Genomic DNA, 16,959 nt, shown 5'->3' on the forward strand with positions numbered 1-16,959 from the left:
GTGTGGTTACTCACCTCAATCCGGGTGGCAGAGGACAAGTCTCAGTTGCCTCTGCTTCTGAGACCGTCAATCTGCGCATCTTATCACGTGGCTTGTTGTGCATGACACCGCAGAGACTCACAGCACGTGGAGGCTCATGCTACTCTCCGCGATTCACGCACAACATACCATGCACCCCATTGAGAGCGAGAACCACTAATCGTGACCATGAGGGGGTTACCCCATGTAAATCTACCCTCCCTAGCAACCGGGCCAATTTGGTTGCTTAGGAGACCTGGCAGGAGTCACTCAGCACACCCTGGATTAGAACTCGCGACTCCAGGGGTGGTAGTCAGCGTCAATACTTACTGAGCTACCCAGCCCCCCCCGCCACCCACCAATTTGTTCATTCTTAAAGACGTACCAAAACTTTTGTAATTTTGGACCACCATCTCCTGTGCCACTTCAGCTCATCATGTGTGCGTGTGTGTGTGCTTCAGTAAATGTTATATCACCCTCTTGTGGTCTCCCAATGCTATTATGCCAGACTGTTAAACAGAGGTCAACTGAGTGAATTGGAAAGCATGCAAAATAAGCTTCTAACTTTAATGTTGGCTAATTGTAATATATCGATGCCTCAAAAATCATGCTGGTCAATAATCGATATATCAATATTTTATGACATCCTTAGTTATATGTATTATGGTATCAAAATTAATTTAAAGATTCTCAAGAAATATGCACGAATGAACATGGTGTCGTCCATGTTTCCTGTTCTTTCTGACAACAAAGCACTTGTAATTACCACTTCAGAAGTGGGAAATAGGGTAATTCTGACTGCACATGAAGGCAGCAACATTTAAAGCACTTATTGATCTTGGTTAAATGTTAATTTCAACATATATTAATATATTTTTTAATTAAATGTTTGTATATGTTAGCATTAGTTAATATATTAGGAACTAACAATGAACAATAATATTTTTTTATAAATTAGCATTAACAATGATTAATAAATGCTGAAAAAATATATGGTTCGTTGTTTTTTCATGATGCATAATGCATGAACTAATTTTAACAAATGGAATCTTATTGTAAAGTGTTACCAAAAAATAAGCAGAAGCTTGCACCCCTTTGTAAATAGTACCGAATACTATTTACATTTTGTCTTATAACATACAGTAAAATAGTATATTAACTGTAAGCGATTTCATTTTTTTTTAGTGAATTCACTCGTAACATAAAATATGCTCATTTGTCTACTGGAGTGAAGATGCAATTGCATAAACCGTCACTGAACAAATCATGAAATAAATCTAAATAAATGATGAATCAGAATCCCCACCACTATTTGAAAAGCTGCGAACACAGAGAAGTGAACAGACTGATCTCACAGTGAAATCAGAAACAATAGGTTGGCATTTCTTTAGCAAAAATCGGTCATTGCTTACCGAAATTCAAAACACTGCCCCAAGTGGCCAAAGCAGTAAGTGTTGTTGAGTGTTTTGGCACGTGTGAGCTATTTTCCAGGTGAAATGTCCATAGAGGTCCAATGCGAGTTATGAAGCTAATTGTTTTCAGCTGTACAGGATGTAATACAGTGAAGAGGAATGCGTATTTTATAAACTGTACACCCCAAACCGATCCCCCAAACCTAAACCAAACCATCAGTGGAGTAAAAATGGTATGTTATAGGGGAAAATGTAACCTCCGAATCACACTTGTCACTGAGAATGCGAATGCGATTACTTCCTGGTTTCAATGCGGAACCCGAACCTGGGTCTCCCACGCTGCTGATGCAATGCACTTTAGGTCATGCCACAGGGAAAGTAAACATTCTGGAGCAAATGCAAAAATGTCTGATAGGAGATGGTGCTTGTCAGTGAGTTAGCATAATGTGGCCGATCCTAGGGTAACGGAACTCTGGGAAACAATATGCCGACTTTCCTTGTGATCATGCTGAAGCAGAGTGATACAAACAGTGAAGCGTCTCAGTGCTGTAGGACTTTATGTCAGCCCTCTTGTAATGCCTATCGGACCAGAACTAATTTGTACAAAATATAACTGTGGCTATAACAGGTCCCTTTTTTCTCAGGTTCTGTGATGTCACCAGTACCCCTCCAGCATCTCTCCACATGCCCCCAATGGCGACTTCACACCTCATTCTTTCGCAGCAAAAGCATGGACAGTTGCACACAGTAAAGAGGTTGTCCTGACCGTCAGACAGCAGGACCCCACAGCTCTTCAATGTTGCGTCTGATACTGCTCCATAACAGACACTCAAATACCCCTCAATATCCAACAGCATAAACGTGCAAATTGTGTTTCATCGCTTCCTCTGTGGTTAGCCGTCAACAGTTGCTCTTTCATTGTGCAAAGTTGTGGGTCTGGAACCAGTAAGAACAATTATTTTGTTTTGGTCCTGTTTTGTTTCCTCATTTTGTCATGAAAGGACTGCTTTGTAATTTCAGTTTAATAATCAGAGTGGAGCCGACAACAATGTTTGTATAGAGGTGGCTAGCTATGCTCATGTGGTGCCAAACTGCTCAGTGCAATGAAACGACAAGAAGTACTTTCTGTTTAAATGTAGACACAACGAATGCCATTTTTTGAAGGAAATGTGATTGTTATTTGGCTGTGATGTGATCTCATTAGTATTTGTAGGTATTTGTCCGAAAAGTGTGGTTCTAGCTGGTACATTTGTACATTTGGATGGATAATAAAATGATCAATATCAACCTACTGATGGCATCTAAAACATTAAAGGGACAGTTCACCCAAAAATGAAAATTCTCTCATGTACTCACCCTCATGCCGTCCCAGATGTGTGACTTTCTTTCTTCTGCAGAACACAAATTAAGATTTTTAGAAGAATATCTCAGCTCTGTTGGTCCGTACAATGCAAGTGAATGGTGGCCAGAACTTTGAAGGTCCAAAAAGCACATAAAGGCAACATAAAATTAATCCATACGACTCCAGTAGTTAAATCCATATTTTCAGAAGCAATATGATAGTTGTGGGTGAAAAAACAGATCCATATTTAAGTCCTTTTTTCCTATAAAGCTTCACAATTTCACTTCTTCTTTTGTTTTTGGCAACTTGCATTCTTTGCGCATATCGCCACTTACTGGGAAGTGAGAATAATTTATGTAAAAAAGGACTTAAATATTGATCTGTTTATCACCTACACTTCTAAAGCTATGCATTTAACAACTGGAGTCGTATGGATTACTTTTTTGCTACCTTTATGTGCTTTTTGGACCTTCAAAGTTCTGGCCACCATTCACTTGCATTGTATGGACCTACAGAGCTGAAATATTCTTCTAAAGATCTTCATTTTTGTGTTCAGCAGAAGAAAGAAAGTCATTCAAATCTGGGATGGCATGAGGGTGAATAAATGATGAGAGAGTTTTAATTTTGGGGTGAACTGTCCCTTTAAGCCATTTACACATACAACTTAGAGACATACAGATATTTACAAATCTAGTTACAGGATTTGTAAAGCTTCGAACGTCTCTTAAGTTGTTCATATGTTAAAGCGTGTACATATACTGTAAGATGCTATCAGTATATTGATATTGTACAGTTTTAGTGTATATCCAAATGTACAAAAACGTGTAAACATTTATGTAAAAATGCCTACCAATTCAAATGAGATTACCCTAGAATAATAACTGATGTTGAAATGCATGAGTGGCATTTCACCCTCTGCTGTGCTGTCTGTTGTGTCAATGTTCATTTGTTACTTGATGTAAAGGGACTCAAGCTATAGATACTGTACAGATAATGTGTAAAAAAGACAAATTAGTTCAGTTTTTCTAATGCTCTTTATTGATGTATCTTCCATTACAAGGGGAATTTTGATAAATATGGTAACAATATATGTTATTTAAGTAACCTATTTAACTATTTAATCAAAATATCCCACCATGTCTGATTAGGTAGAACACTGCTTCCTCTCAAGGCCAACAGACAGCACCACCCATTGGCCATCAGGTCCACTTTCATGATGGTGTGGATTCAACATCATATAATGAAAGTAAAAAAAATAGGCAGCCATGTTAAGGCTCTTATATGGGTTGTACTTAAACCTGGGGCCATTCCACTCACTCTTGTAAGTTGTTTTTGAACTGCTTCTTTCCCACAGAAAGCATGGACAGGCCCACCTCTGTGGTTTCAACAATAAAAGTGCACAAAGTTTTCTCAAACGGAATAAAATCCACATTGAGAATTGCCAGTCCTCTGTCAAAATGCTAAATTTTTAGTGGTTTAAGATGAAAAACGTAGTACTGTACAGTATTACTGTCAGATAAAAAGTTTAGTACTGTATATTTGGGTATATACTGTACGTTCCCTTACGTTTTCACCCAGTTTGGCACTTTGTGAAATTGTGATCTTACACATGAATTTTCATGAAGTGCAATGGCATTTTAGTTGTTCAGTATATAGTGCTATTCAAGGCCTACTATGCCATTGTGAATATTAGCCAGATAAAATGTGGAATCTTCAAACAATGGCTTCAGTATTTGAGATAAATACAGGTAAATTCCCATGTAGGATTTAAGATGGTATGCTAAATGTATATGTGCTTAGGCCCATTTGAATGTTTGTATATACTTGCTCTATGTTCGCCATGACCTACCCTTAAATTATTTGCCCCGTTTTGCAACTGTTGTGTTTTGTTGTTTACCGCTGTCTCTGTCTAAAGGTGTGCTCACAATAGGCTTTGAACATGTGAAATTACTGCGGACAACGAATATCAGCATATAATGTCAAACACTAGGGATTCTGTTTTTAATAGATATAATAAAAAACACTGTAACAACACTGCAAGCAATACAACATTGAAGTTTGTATTCTTTATAATGAGCCAAGGGGTCTTTATTTCACAAAACTGGAGTAAAATGGCTACAAAATTCACATTTGTGTGCAATTTATGTTGAAGAATAAAACATGATAGTGTCTTCAATGTATGTTAGCCATATAGCTACCTTATTTTACCTCATAAATTGAAAACCGCTATTCTAAAAACCCAATGGAAATTCCAAAGGGAAAATGGTGATTCTCTTCTGGGTTTTAAGACTCGCCAAACTTGAACTTTGGAAGTTTTAGTAGCTGGCCAAATTTGTGCTTTGGTTCGTAATGGGAGACGAAACTTCTTTGCAAGAGTTAGTGTTTCTATTCTTCTGCATTTACATGCATATAAATGAAAGTGAATGGAGTGAAAAGTTTAGTGTGAGTACACCTTTCGCTTTCTGCCATTTTGGCACTTTTTCTTTGACACATGGTGTGTACTGAACTGAAATGGATCTTTAGTTATTTTTGGCAGAAATCAGAGCGGATCTGTAATGTTATGATGATGAAGATATTTGAGAAGCACAATTTGATAGATTGGTAATTATTGTTTTATTGCAATATGATTTAAAGTGTGGCCAAAGTGTTTTCAACCAACATATGACAATAAATGTACTGTCTGCCTTTGTTTACCATGAATGGATTTCAGCATCAGGGAAACAAACTCGTATCAGATGTAAAAGCTCATTTGTGTGCATTATTTTACAATGTATATCAGCTGATAAATACCAAATGTGTTCTGTTGAAATAAATATTTTTTACATGCTGCATGATCTAATTTGATCACATTTCTGATTTTACACTGATCAGATGTAAAACAAAAACAAAAAAACTGACATTTCTGATCTAACTACTCGTGGGTATATATAAATCCCATACAATTAAATTACAATTTGGGTGACAAAGTTCACATAGCATTGTGACACCGAAAATCTAAGTATGATTATATAAATGTATAAAAAAAGTGTGACCTTGTTGACCACATAGCATGTGAAATATGGAAAGTACTTTGATCACAGAAAATTTTTATGATGGTTACAGGAGGAATGTGTCACAACATACAGTGCATTGCACACTGCTATGCATGGGGCTGCGTAGCTGCAGACCGGTCAAAGTGCCCATGATGACCCCTGTCCACCATCAAAAGCGCCTACAATGGGCACGCGAGCATTGGAACTGGACCTTGGACCAGTGGAAGAAGGTCACCTGGTCTGATGAGTCCCGTTTTCTTTTACATCATGTGGACGGCTGTGTATGTCTGCGCAGTGTACCTGGGAAAGTGATGGCACCAGGATGCACTGTGGGAAGACGACAAGCAGGTGGAGGCAGTGTGATGCTCTGGGCAATGTTCTGCTGGGAAACCATGGGTTTGGCCATTCATGTGGACATCAATTTGACATGTGCCACCTACCTAAACATTGTTGCAGGCCAGGTACACCCCTTCATGGCAATGGTATTCCCTGATGGCAGTGACCTCTTTCAGCAGGATAATGCGCCCTGCTACACTGCACACATTGTTAAGGAATGGTTTGAGGAACATAATGAAGAGTTCATGGTGTTGCCCTGGCCTCCAAATTCCCCAGATCTCAATCTGATTGAGCATCTGTGGGAGGTGCTGGATCAACAAGTCCGATTCACGCCGGCTCTGCCTCGCAACTTACAGGACTTGAAGGATCTGCTGCTAATGTCTTGGTGCCAGATACCATAGGACACCTTCAGGGGTCTTGTAGAGTCCATGCCTCTACAAAATATTTTTTGGAACTGTGTGTGTGTGTGTGTGTGTGTGTGTGTGTGTGTGTGTGTTGTACTGCTGGGTCAGTGTGTCATGTGTTCATTATTTAACCTCAGGCAACACGCAGCCAATCTAAGTACACTGCAAAAAATGTGAGAAGAGACAGGTAAAGATATGCAGCATCAGTCAGTAAAGAAAATGTTACTAGTACTGCAATGGCAATCAGATAAAGATAATGTATGTGGCATTGATTCTTGAGATATGGGACAAAAACATGTTTTACAGCTTTTTTCATACTTTTTGTCAACACCATCATACACTGATAAGGCAGTGCCCCCTCAGCCAGACCACTGTGCCCCCTCTGTCAAAATGTTGTATTTGAACCAATTTCTATAGTTTAGTTATTATTTTTTAAATGTGTTTTATTCATTTTTTTTGCAAGCCTAAATATATAAACTAAATAAAATAAATAAAGCAAATTAATCTTTAAACTATTTGTAGTGAGTAATTGAACATTTCATGTGGAAGGTGCGGATAGGAGTTACGCTGTCTGGCCAATTGACTGCTCTCTTCTTAATTAGAAAAATGTTTTCTGCCATGTAGTTCAGTCAGGTAAGGATGAATGAACGATGTAAATGATGTAACTAAAAAGTGCAAGCATAAGTGGAGAGATGTGGTCCTCAAGACCAGAGTTTTAACACCAGCACTCGGTGCATTCAGTTGTTCTAATTGTGAGAACGTCCTGGTTACTTTCGTAACCTCCATTCCCTGATGGAGGGAACGAGACGTTGTGTCGATGTAGTGACACTAGGGGACACTAGTGGTCACCCTTGGGAGCCCCAAACTCCTCTGATCTTTGATAAAAGGCCAATGGGAATTGGTGAGTGGAATTTGCATGCCACTCCCCCGGACATACGGGAATATAAGGAGCTGGCTCGCAACCACTCATTCAGGTTTTGTGCTGAGGAGCTGAGACAGAGACCCGGCCATTTCAGTGGGTAGTTCAGTGTTGTGGCAGGAGGGACACAACGTCTCGTTCCCTCCATCAGGGAATGGACTCAAGAATTTCACACACCATTGCACTTGTGTATATGGCTGTGTGACAATAAAGTGATTTGATTTGATTTGATTTGAAAGTAACCAGGAAGTTCCCTATCTGTCACTCACTTGACGTTGTGTCGATGTAGTGACACTAGGGGTCCCTATATGAAATGCCACAACTAGCTGAACTGTGTTACGTGGATTGGCGGTGTGAGACGGGCAAGCCATTGCGTGCCCTGTAGCCAGCGCACCTGGCCATCATGTAACCTCCCCCAACGCTCCTATGAGTGTCATATGGTCCCCTGCACCTCGGGGACAAGTTGACAGCCCAAAATGGGGACAGGCCACCCCAGCCATGGCCTCTTCTTTTTTCTCCCCAAAAAAGAATGGAAATCATTCAGCTGGGGGCCATAATTGTCCGTGTTAGAGGGGGTGTCCATTCCCAAGGGGAAGACACCGCAGAGACCTCATCCTGCCCGAAGGGGAGGCAGTTGTGTGGAAATACGACACGTGGTCTTACTGAGTCTTGTCGGCAGTGTCGCATGTGGAAAAGTCCCCGTGGTAGGTCCTGCCCAGAGGGGATGAGCTCTACAACATGGTGACTGGTGGCAGAGGGGACTCTGCCCAAGGAAGACGTGAGTTTACCAATGGGGAAACCGTCTCGTGGAAGATACATCACACGGGGTTACATAAAGGCAACCAGCGCATGTGGAGCACCTACCCCAGTACAGGGCCTATTAGCACACGTTTCTCCGTGAATTCGCCTGCCACAGGGCTAAGGAGGAAGGACATCCAGGGCACATCTCCCCCTCCCAGAGGGGAAAGGTGCTATACGCAAGCACTACACCTGGCCAGTTGTCCTGCCAACTTACCTGTTTGTACCTGACAGCACACGGGATGAACCAGCTTAACCCGGAGATTGAGGAACCTTGCGAAGGTATTGGATGTTGCCCAGCCTGCTGCTCTGCCGATGTCTACCAAAGAGGCCAAAAACAGGGTAAACAGTCCAGGATAATACACAGGAAATGCAACATACACAGGAAATGCAACATACACAGGAAATGCTCAGAAATGTCAGCATGGGCAAAACAAGACTTCGCAATGACAGCGAGTGAGAGTGAGACTTAAATAGCTGCATGAATTGGAAACAGGTGAACAGGTAATCATTGACAGGTATGAGGATTATGGGAAATGGAGTCCATAGAGTTAAAGTCAATCCCGAGGTGATGGAGCCCTCTGGTGGTGAGCGGGAGGAACAAGAAAGGCGGGATTCATGACAGCTTTGTTGGATCACTTTAATTTTTGATATACATACAGTATGTGCTTCTTATGCTGACATGAAGGAATTATTTATAATATTTACATGAATACAAGTGATATTTACAACATAATAATTACATAATTTTTTGCTTTATTAATGTAAGATAAATAAAAATTCTTACAGCAATTACAGAACAAAACTAAATAAATTACAAACAAAAAGAAAAGAACAAGTGCCAGAGTGAAACGCATATATGAGGTTGTAGAATGCAATATTTGTTAACATTTCAGGGATTTTCCTTTTTTTTTTTTTTTTTTTTTGTGCTTAAAAGATGTTACATATAGGAATAATAATTTACCAAAAAAAAAAAAAAAAAAAAAAAAATGGAAAATAGCAGCATCTTATGACATTAACCCTTTAAGCTCTGGAGGTGTTTTTAAAGATTTCCTGTTTCAGTGGCATACCCAAAATTAAAGGCTTATAACTCGACAAAAAAAAAAAAACAAAAAAAAAAACAAACCAAAAAAAACAAAAAAAAAAAAAAAAAAAAAAACAAGGAGGGTCAAGTGTTTAGTATCATTATAAAGAAATTTCTTTCTTTTTTTTTTTTTTTTTTAAATGTTTTTTTGAATGATATAGATTATGATACAGCCTTAGAAACAGCTGAAAAATAAAAAAAATAAAAACTTTTTTTTCTCTCTGATTTGACATTATATATCTTTGGGTGTAAATAAAATGGCTCCAAAAAGCTACTTTTGTTTTGTTCCCAATAATGTCAACTGTATCTGAAATTAGTTTTTGTGTTGATATGACAAAGCAATCAAAAGTTCTAGCATTACAAAATAATTTATCCTAGTGTCCAAAAACGCCTTCATGTGTCCAAAAGCCTCTCCAAACAAATAAAACATAGTAATTGTACATAAGAACTACTTACACATATGTAAACACAACAATGATTATAGGTTTGCATAGCATACAGACATGATTTTAGTAATGAGATTTCAGAGAATGAGTTTCGTTCAGTGCCATTTGAGTCATCACTGAGTCTGTATAATTTACTTGGCGCCATCTCCTGGTGGCCATATGTAACATTGTGCTTTGTGTGGATTATCTAATGATCTATGCATCCGATAACCTTGTATGTGGGATCGTTTGAAAGATAATCACCTCCTCTAAGTAATGGTATGTGATAATTTCACGAAACGTGGCATACAAGCAAAATGTGGCATACAAGCAACACCAACATAATTGTCAAATTATATACTAAGCTAATACTCTCTATGTTTTTTTTTTTTTTTTTTTTTTTTTTGTGAGTAAAACGAATAGGCTGGTTGTATTCTATATTACACATGGCTATTTGATGAGTTTGATGTTTTTACCGATTGCAATAATATGTACAGTGTAATTTTTAATATAATTTATCAAAATGGAACACTTCTGATTTGTCTGCAAATATCAAAGCACCTGTTAAGATGTGGTCATAATGCCTACATGCATTGTAAAGTAGAGCTTCTAAGCTTAAACGATACCTATTTTGTGTTGGTCAAGACTGTGGTTATTAATATTTTGACAATTATATTTTTTTCTCTCCTATCTGAGCTTAAAGGGTTAATGCATAAACAACTTACCAAGAATAATTAATAAATTAACAAAATACTGTATCTAACAGTTAATATTATCAAAGAAAAAATACTGAAAGTGTATTTGTCAGCATTGTATTGTTGTTGTTGCTGTTTTTTCAGAGATAAGTACATGTCTGAGGTATGTGTCTTCATTCATTCATATCTTCCAGTCTGTCTCTCTCCACTGCAGTTTCTCTCATCAGCCCTGCTGTCTCGGGGTAACCTTTACATTACAGTCCAGAGCACATGTGCTGTTTAATAACTGATTTTTTTATCTTTAAATTCAAAAGCTTGTAATAAAGGCTTTGTTTGCACTATCTCTCTACTTTTAGTCTTAGATAATTCCACATGGTTCAGCATCACACAACAGATATGTTTAAAAAAAATAAGATATATTACATAATGTCTCCAAAACAGCTCCACGTGAGGCATTATCTGGCATATAGATCCACGTTTAAAAATAAATAATAATTAAAAAAAAACCATCCCCAACACTACACCGCTGCCTACCCCTGGTTGCTATTGCTAGGATAATTTTGGACTTTGTCATTGTTCAATAATACAGTTTAATTACAAAACAAAATAAATACAAAATAAATAAATAAATAGAAATCCCCCCACTGTCTGAATGTTTGACAAGTTCAATTAGTGATACCTAAATGATTAGTAGTTAAATACTAATTGTTAAATCATTAGTTCAATAATATAATAAAAAATAAAATAAAATAAAAAAATTCTACACCTTTAAATAATTACCATAGCTCTTTACGCCAATTAATTTACATATGTAAATTTGACGTCTTACGCAATAAATGACGACATCACGTGATTTAGCTACTTTTAGCGACATTTCAGCAAGCCTTTGGTGACTTCCCATGAGAAATAGTTGGCAGCACTGACTCGTTCATTCAGTCATTGCGTTAAACAAGGAGAGATGGGTGAAATGCATTTAAGACAAGTTTATAGGTTTACACAAAACAGAATCCCCAATTTATGAATGTGTAAAAATGACTGAAGATGTATAGTAAAAATGACATGAATTACAGATGGAAATGTTGTGCTTTGATGCACAGTGTAAAATATTTAGGCTTTTCTTAAACTTTTTCTTTGTCTTGGTAATAATTAAACCCAGCATTTGACAAAAAAAAAAAGGGAACAGAAGACCTGCCATTTGTGGTGAAAATGGTTATGGTGTTAAACTCTATTTTTAAAGTATCTTCATTCATTTGTAGACATGCAAATTCCATTTGTCTACCTATGTTGCACTTTTAAATACTGACTATAGCGTGAGCCAATAGTTTTTGAGAGTGGGAAGGAGTATATCATTGGTTGGACCAACTGAATGAATACATCTCTTCGGTGAACTGGTCAGTCATTTCATTCGTGACGTGAACAAACTGAATGAACTGGTAAATGGCAAGCCGATTTAGCTTTTAAGGCATCCAGTGTTACTCGTTGTAATTGTATTTGTACTAGTAATATTTCAATTAAAGAGCTCTACAATATATTTTCTACTAGTAAGAATTCTTATTACAGAGCTCTATAACGGATTTTTAACTAGTAAGAATTCCAATTACAGAGCTCTCTAATTGCATTTCTACTAGTAAGAATTACAAAGCTCTGCGATGGCATTTCACTAGTAAAAACTCCAATTAAAGAGATCTACAATTGATTTTTTACTAGTAAGAATTATAAGAGCTCTGTAATGACTTTGTTACTAGTAAGACTGCAACTGCAGAGCTCTACAATTGAATTACAGAGCTCTGCAGTTGCATTTTTACTAGTAATAATTCCAATTAAAGAGCTCTGCAATTCAGTTCTTACTAGTAAAAATGGGATTACAATGCTCTCTCATTAAATTTTCACTAGAAAGAATTTCAGTTACAGAGCTCTACAATTGCATTCTTACTTGTAAAAACTTGTATTAGTTGCAAAACAGAAGTGATTACACCCATTTCACTTTTCAAATGGTAAGATATTAGTATTAAATATTTTTACAAGCTTATTTTGCAAACATATTGATTGCATTCACATAGTGTCAGAATTATTGAGAATACTGAGATGAAAATACGAATATGCTTTTGTTATTGAAGGATAATATTTAATCACTATATTAATTCACCTCTGTATTCTCTTGAAAAAAGTTCAAAGAGGTTTTACACATGTCAGAAACTCATACGGTCCACTGCGGTCTGCAGCATCTACAGTAAAGTTTTTAGAAACCTGTCAGTCAGACGACAAATGACAGTTTTTTTTTTTACAACGTTTTGAATGTGTAGATTGTGTGAAAGTTTGCAGAGTACAGAGGTGTACGTGCAAAACAGTAGAAAGACAAGTAGTTTTAATGTTTGTTTTTTTCATCAGAAAGGAGGATAGACATTTTTTTTTCGTGTTTTGTATAATTGAATAATTTTTTCATTTACCCTGTCATTGTTTTTCCTTCATTCACAAGTTGTGCCTAATGTACGAAATACCTGACAAAAATATTTTTTATAACAGAATTTGTAATGATTTTAACCTTTTTAATAAATGTATAATAATATATGATATAATATAATATATAATAATATATAATCATATACTGTATATTCATAATACATTTTATTATGAATAAAATTGAAACAAACATATTTATATAAATTTTTCCACCTGCCAATGTATACAAGCCAGATGAATATGAATATGCATGAGGCTCCATTACCATAATGAGATGGCACTGAATAGTAAGAATCACTATTGTAGAGCTCTAAAATTACATTTATACTAGTAAATATTCAATTACAGAGCTCTAAAATTGCATTCTTACAAGTAAGCATTCCGATTACAGAGCACTGCAATTGCATTCTTACTAGTAAGAATTGCCATAAAAGAGCACTACAATTATATTCTTACTAGTAATAATGTAATTGCAGAGCTCTATAATCGAATTACAGAGCTCTGCAATTACATTATTACTAGAAAGAATTCCAATTACAGAGCTCTTCGATTGCATTCTTACTAGTAAGCATGTAATTGCAGAGCTCTGTAATTAAATTAAACAGCTCTGCAATCAAACATATCTTTAATGCAATTTTTCACTAGTAACAATTCAATTAGAGATCTCTCTAATTGGAATTTTTACTAGTAAAAATTAAATTATAGAGCTCTCTAATTGGATTTCTTACTAGTAACAATTAGAGAGCTCTCTAATTGGAATATTTACTATTAACAATTCAATTAGAGAGCTCTGTTATTAAAAATGAATGGGAGTCAATGGAAACATATGACAAGTAAAGATTCAATTAGAGATCTCTCTAATTGGAATTTTTACTAGTAAAAATTAAATTATAGAGCTCTCTAATTGGATTTCTTACTAGTAACAATTAGAGAGCTCTCTAATTGGAATATTTACTATTAACAATTCAATTAGAGAGCTCTGTTATTAAAAATGAATGGGAGTCAATGGAAACATATGACAAGTAAAGATTCAATTAGAGAGCTCTATAATTGGAATTCTTACTAGTGAAAATTAAATTATATAGCTCTGTAATTGGAATTATTACTAGAAAAATGCAAATAGTGAGCTCTGTATTTGGAATTCTTACTAATGAAAATTAAATTATATAGCTCTGTAACTGGAATTATTATTAGTAAAAATGCAAATAGAGAGCTCTGTAATTGGAATTCATACTAGTAAAAAATGCATTTATGATGAGTAACGCTGGGAACATTAAAATATCATTTGGCCTTCCATACTGGTAAACTCGTTCTTGACTGACATGAACGAATCAGTCATCATGAACCATGATTTGCTGACCGGGAGGAGGAGCTGCATGTCGTTCATTCATATTGTCAATCTCGTTCAACAAGAAAAGGGGCCGGATGAATTATGAATAAAAGTTAGTGATGACCAGGCATTACAATGACATCTACAGACATTATTGAAACTCAATTATTTTTAGGCTAGTATTGTTATCCTTTTTTTTTTTTATATATAGATTAATAAAAAGTCATGCTCAGCAGTTCACAGTATGATAGATATGCTTTGTTGTCATTTGTGGGGAAAAGCTTATAATGCCTTAACAATCTGCAGTGCTGAAGTCTCTTAGTAGAATTTTAATAAAGGATAATTGTACTTGCAGACTGCTTTCGGTTCAATGCAATTACTTAAAAGATGGATATTTGGCACTATCTGCAAGCGCAAAGGCGTAACTTGAAGATCTGGTCAGTGAATGAATCAATGAACGAATCTGAACTAATATTTTTGGTGACCGGAATCAAAAGAATTGAGTCAATAAAATGAATCAAAATCACCACCACTATCGCGCTCAAATATCTCAAAAGACCTAGTAATGCACATGTAGCTCATTTTATAACTAATAAATCACAAAAACAGTGGCAACAAAAAACAACATAGTAAGAATAAGATGAGCTCTGAATAATCACAAACTGACAAATAACTGCAAGTTACAACCAATACAATTACAACAAACACATAAATCAGCAAAATGTAAAATTATAAACAGTACACAGTAATTTGGATAATTTATTTGCACCACAATGCATTACTGGGAACGTGTTGGTTATTGTTGTAACCTCCGTTCCCTGATGTAGGGAACGAGACGTTGTGTCAATGTAGTGACACTAGGGGTTGCTCTTGGGAGCCCCAAACACCTCTGATCTTTGAAAAATGTCCAATGGGAATTGGCGAGTGGAATTTGCATGCCACTCCCTCAGACATATGGGTATAAAAGGAGCTGGCTCGCAACCACTCATTCGGCTGAGGAGCCGAGACAGGGTACCGGCCATTTCAGCGGGTAGTACAGCGTTGTGGCAAGAGGGACACAGTGTCTTGTTCCCTCCATCATGGAATGGAGGTTATAACAGTAACCAAGACGTTCCCTATCTGTCACTCACTCGACGTTGTGTCGATGTAGTGACACTAGGGGTCCCTATACGAAATGCCACAACCAGCTGAACTGTGTTATGTGGACTGACGGTGCAGGTGCAGGCAAGCCGCTGCTTGCCAAATAGCAGGTGTACCCGGTCTGCACGTAGCCTCCCCCAAAGCCCCAAGAACGTCACACAGTCACTCACATCAAGGGGGGGACAAGACGTATCTACAAGGGGAACAGGCCGTGCCATCTGCTGCCTTTTCTCTCTTTTTTATCCCCACAGAGTGAATTTTTTTCGGCTGGGGCCATATGTACTCGCGTCGGGGAAGGTGTTCTTTCCCCAGGAGGAAAAGACACTGTGGAGACCACATCCTGCCCAAAGGTGAGGTTAACATGTGGCAAATATGTCAAAAGAAGCCCCGCGGTAGGTCCTACCTGGAGGGGAGGAACTCTACAGCATGGCGACCGGAGGCAGGGGAGGACCCTGCCGAAGGGAGACACAGATTTGCCCTCAGGGAAACCATACCGTGGAAAATACATCACAAGTGGTTACCACAGGTAACCAGCACATGTGGAGCACCTACCCCAGTACAGGGCATACTAGCACATGTACTGGGCCCAGCTACGAATTCCTCTGCCAAATTCGCCAGCCGTAGGACTAAGAAGGAAGAACATCCAGGGTTCACTGTCTCGTGAACTCGCATGGGGGAAAAAGCACACGTCTTCCCCTCAGGGAGGGGAAAGGCACTATGCACAAGTGGTACACCCAGCCAGCTGCCCGCACACTTACCTGCTCGTACCTGTCAACACACGGGACAAAACCGGCTCAACCTGGGGATTATAAAATCTCGCAAAGGTATTGGGTGTTGCCCAGTCCGCTGCTCTACAGATGTCTGCTAGAGAGGCACCACTGGCTAGTGTCCAGGAGGATGCCACACTCCTCGTGTAGTGTGCTCGTAATCCCAAAGTGGAGGGCACACCCTGGACCTGGTATGCCAAAGCGATGGCATTCATGACCCAGTGGGCAAGCCTCTGTTTGGAGACAGCGTTCCCTTTCCGCTGTTCCAAGTAGATGCGCAAAGCACGCACCGGACACCGCAACGACAAGGCTGGGTCTGCCTCCTCCTGGGGCAGCGCTTGCAGGCTCACCACCTGATCCCTAAAAGGGGTCATGGGAACCTTGGGCACATAGCCCGGTCGGGGTCTCAAGACCACGTGAGAGTGCTCCGGACCAAACTCCAGGCAGGTGTCACTGACAGAGAATGCCTGCAGGTCCCCAACCCTCTTGATGGACGTGAGCGCAGTCAGGAGGGCAGTCTTCAGGAGGGGAGCCTTTAGCTCAACTGACTCTAGGGGCTCAAACGGGGCTCTCCGCAGGCCCAGCAGGCCCATAGAGAGATCCCATGAGGGAATGAGGCGCGGCCTAGGAGGATTCAACCTCCTAGCACCTCTAAGGAACCTGATGATCAGGTTGTGTTTCCCCAGGGACTTACCATCCACCGCGTCGTGGTGCGCCGCTATAGCGGTCACATACACCTTCAAGGTGGAGGGGGAAAGCCACCCCTCCAACCTCTTCTGCAGGAAGGAAAGCACCGA

At 38.5% G+C, this 16,959-nt stretch overlaps 1 protein-coding gene across 2 annotated transcripts in view; it reads left to right on the forward strand.

The window, feature by feature from the left end:
* Positions 1 to 5,601, forward strand: part of LOC127434057 (CDC42 small effector protein 2-like) — a 51,908-nt gene extending 46,307 nt beyond the window's left edge. For both annotated transcript variants that reach the window (XM_051686509.1, XM_051686510.1), the window contains exon 5: positions 2,075 to 5,601. The gene's annotated coding sequence lies outside the window, so the exon portion shown is untranslated. The remainder of the gene's footprint in view (positions 1 to 2,074) is intronic.
* The last annotated feature ends 11,358 nt before the right edge of the window (positions 5,602 to 16,959 follow it).

This window comes from Myxocyprinus asiaticus, chromosome 43, assembly GCF_019703515.2.
Source record: "Myxocyprinus asiaticus isolate MX2 ecotype Aquarium Trade chromosome 43, UBuf_Myxa_2, whole genome shotgun sequence".
Taxonomy (NCBI): Eukaryota; Metazoa; Chordata; class Actinopteri; order Cypriniformes; family Catostomidae; genus Myxocyprinus; species Myxocyprinus asiaticus.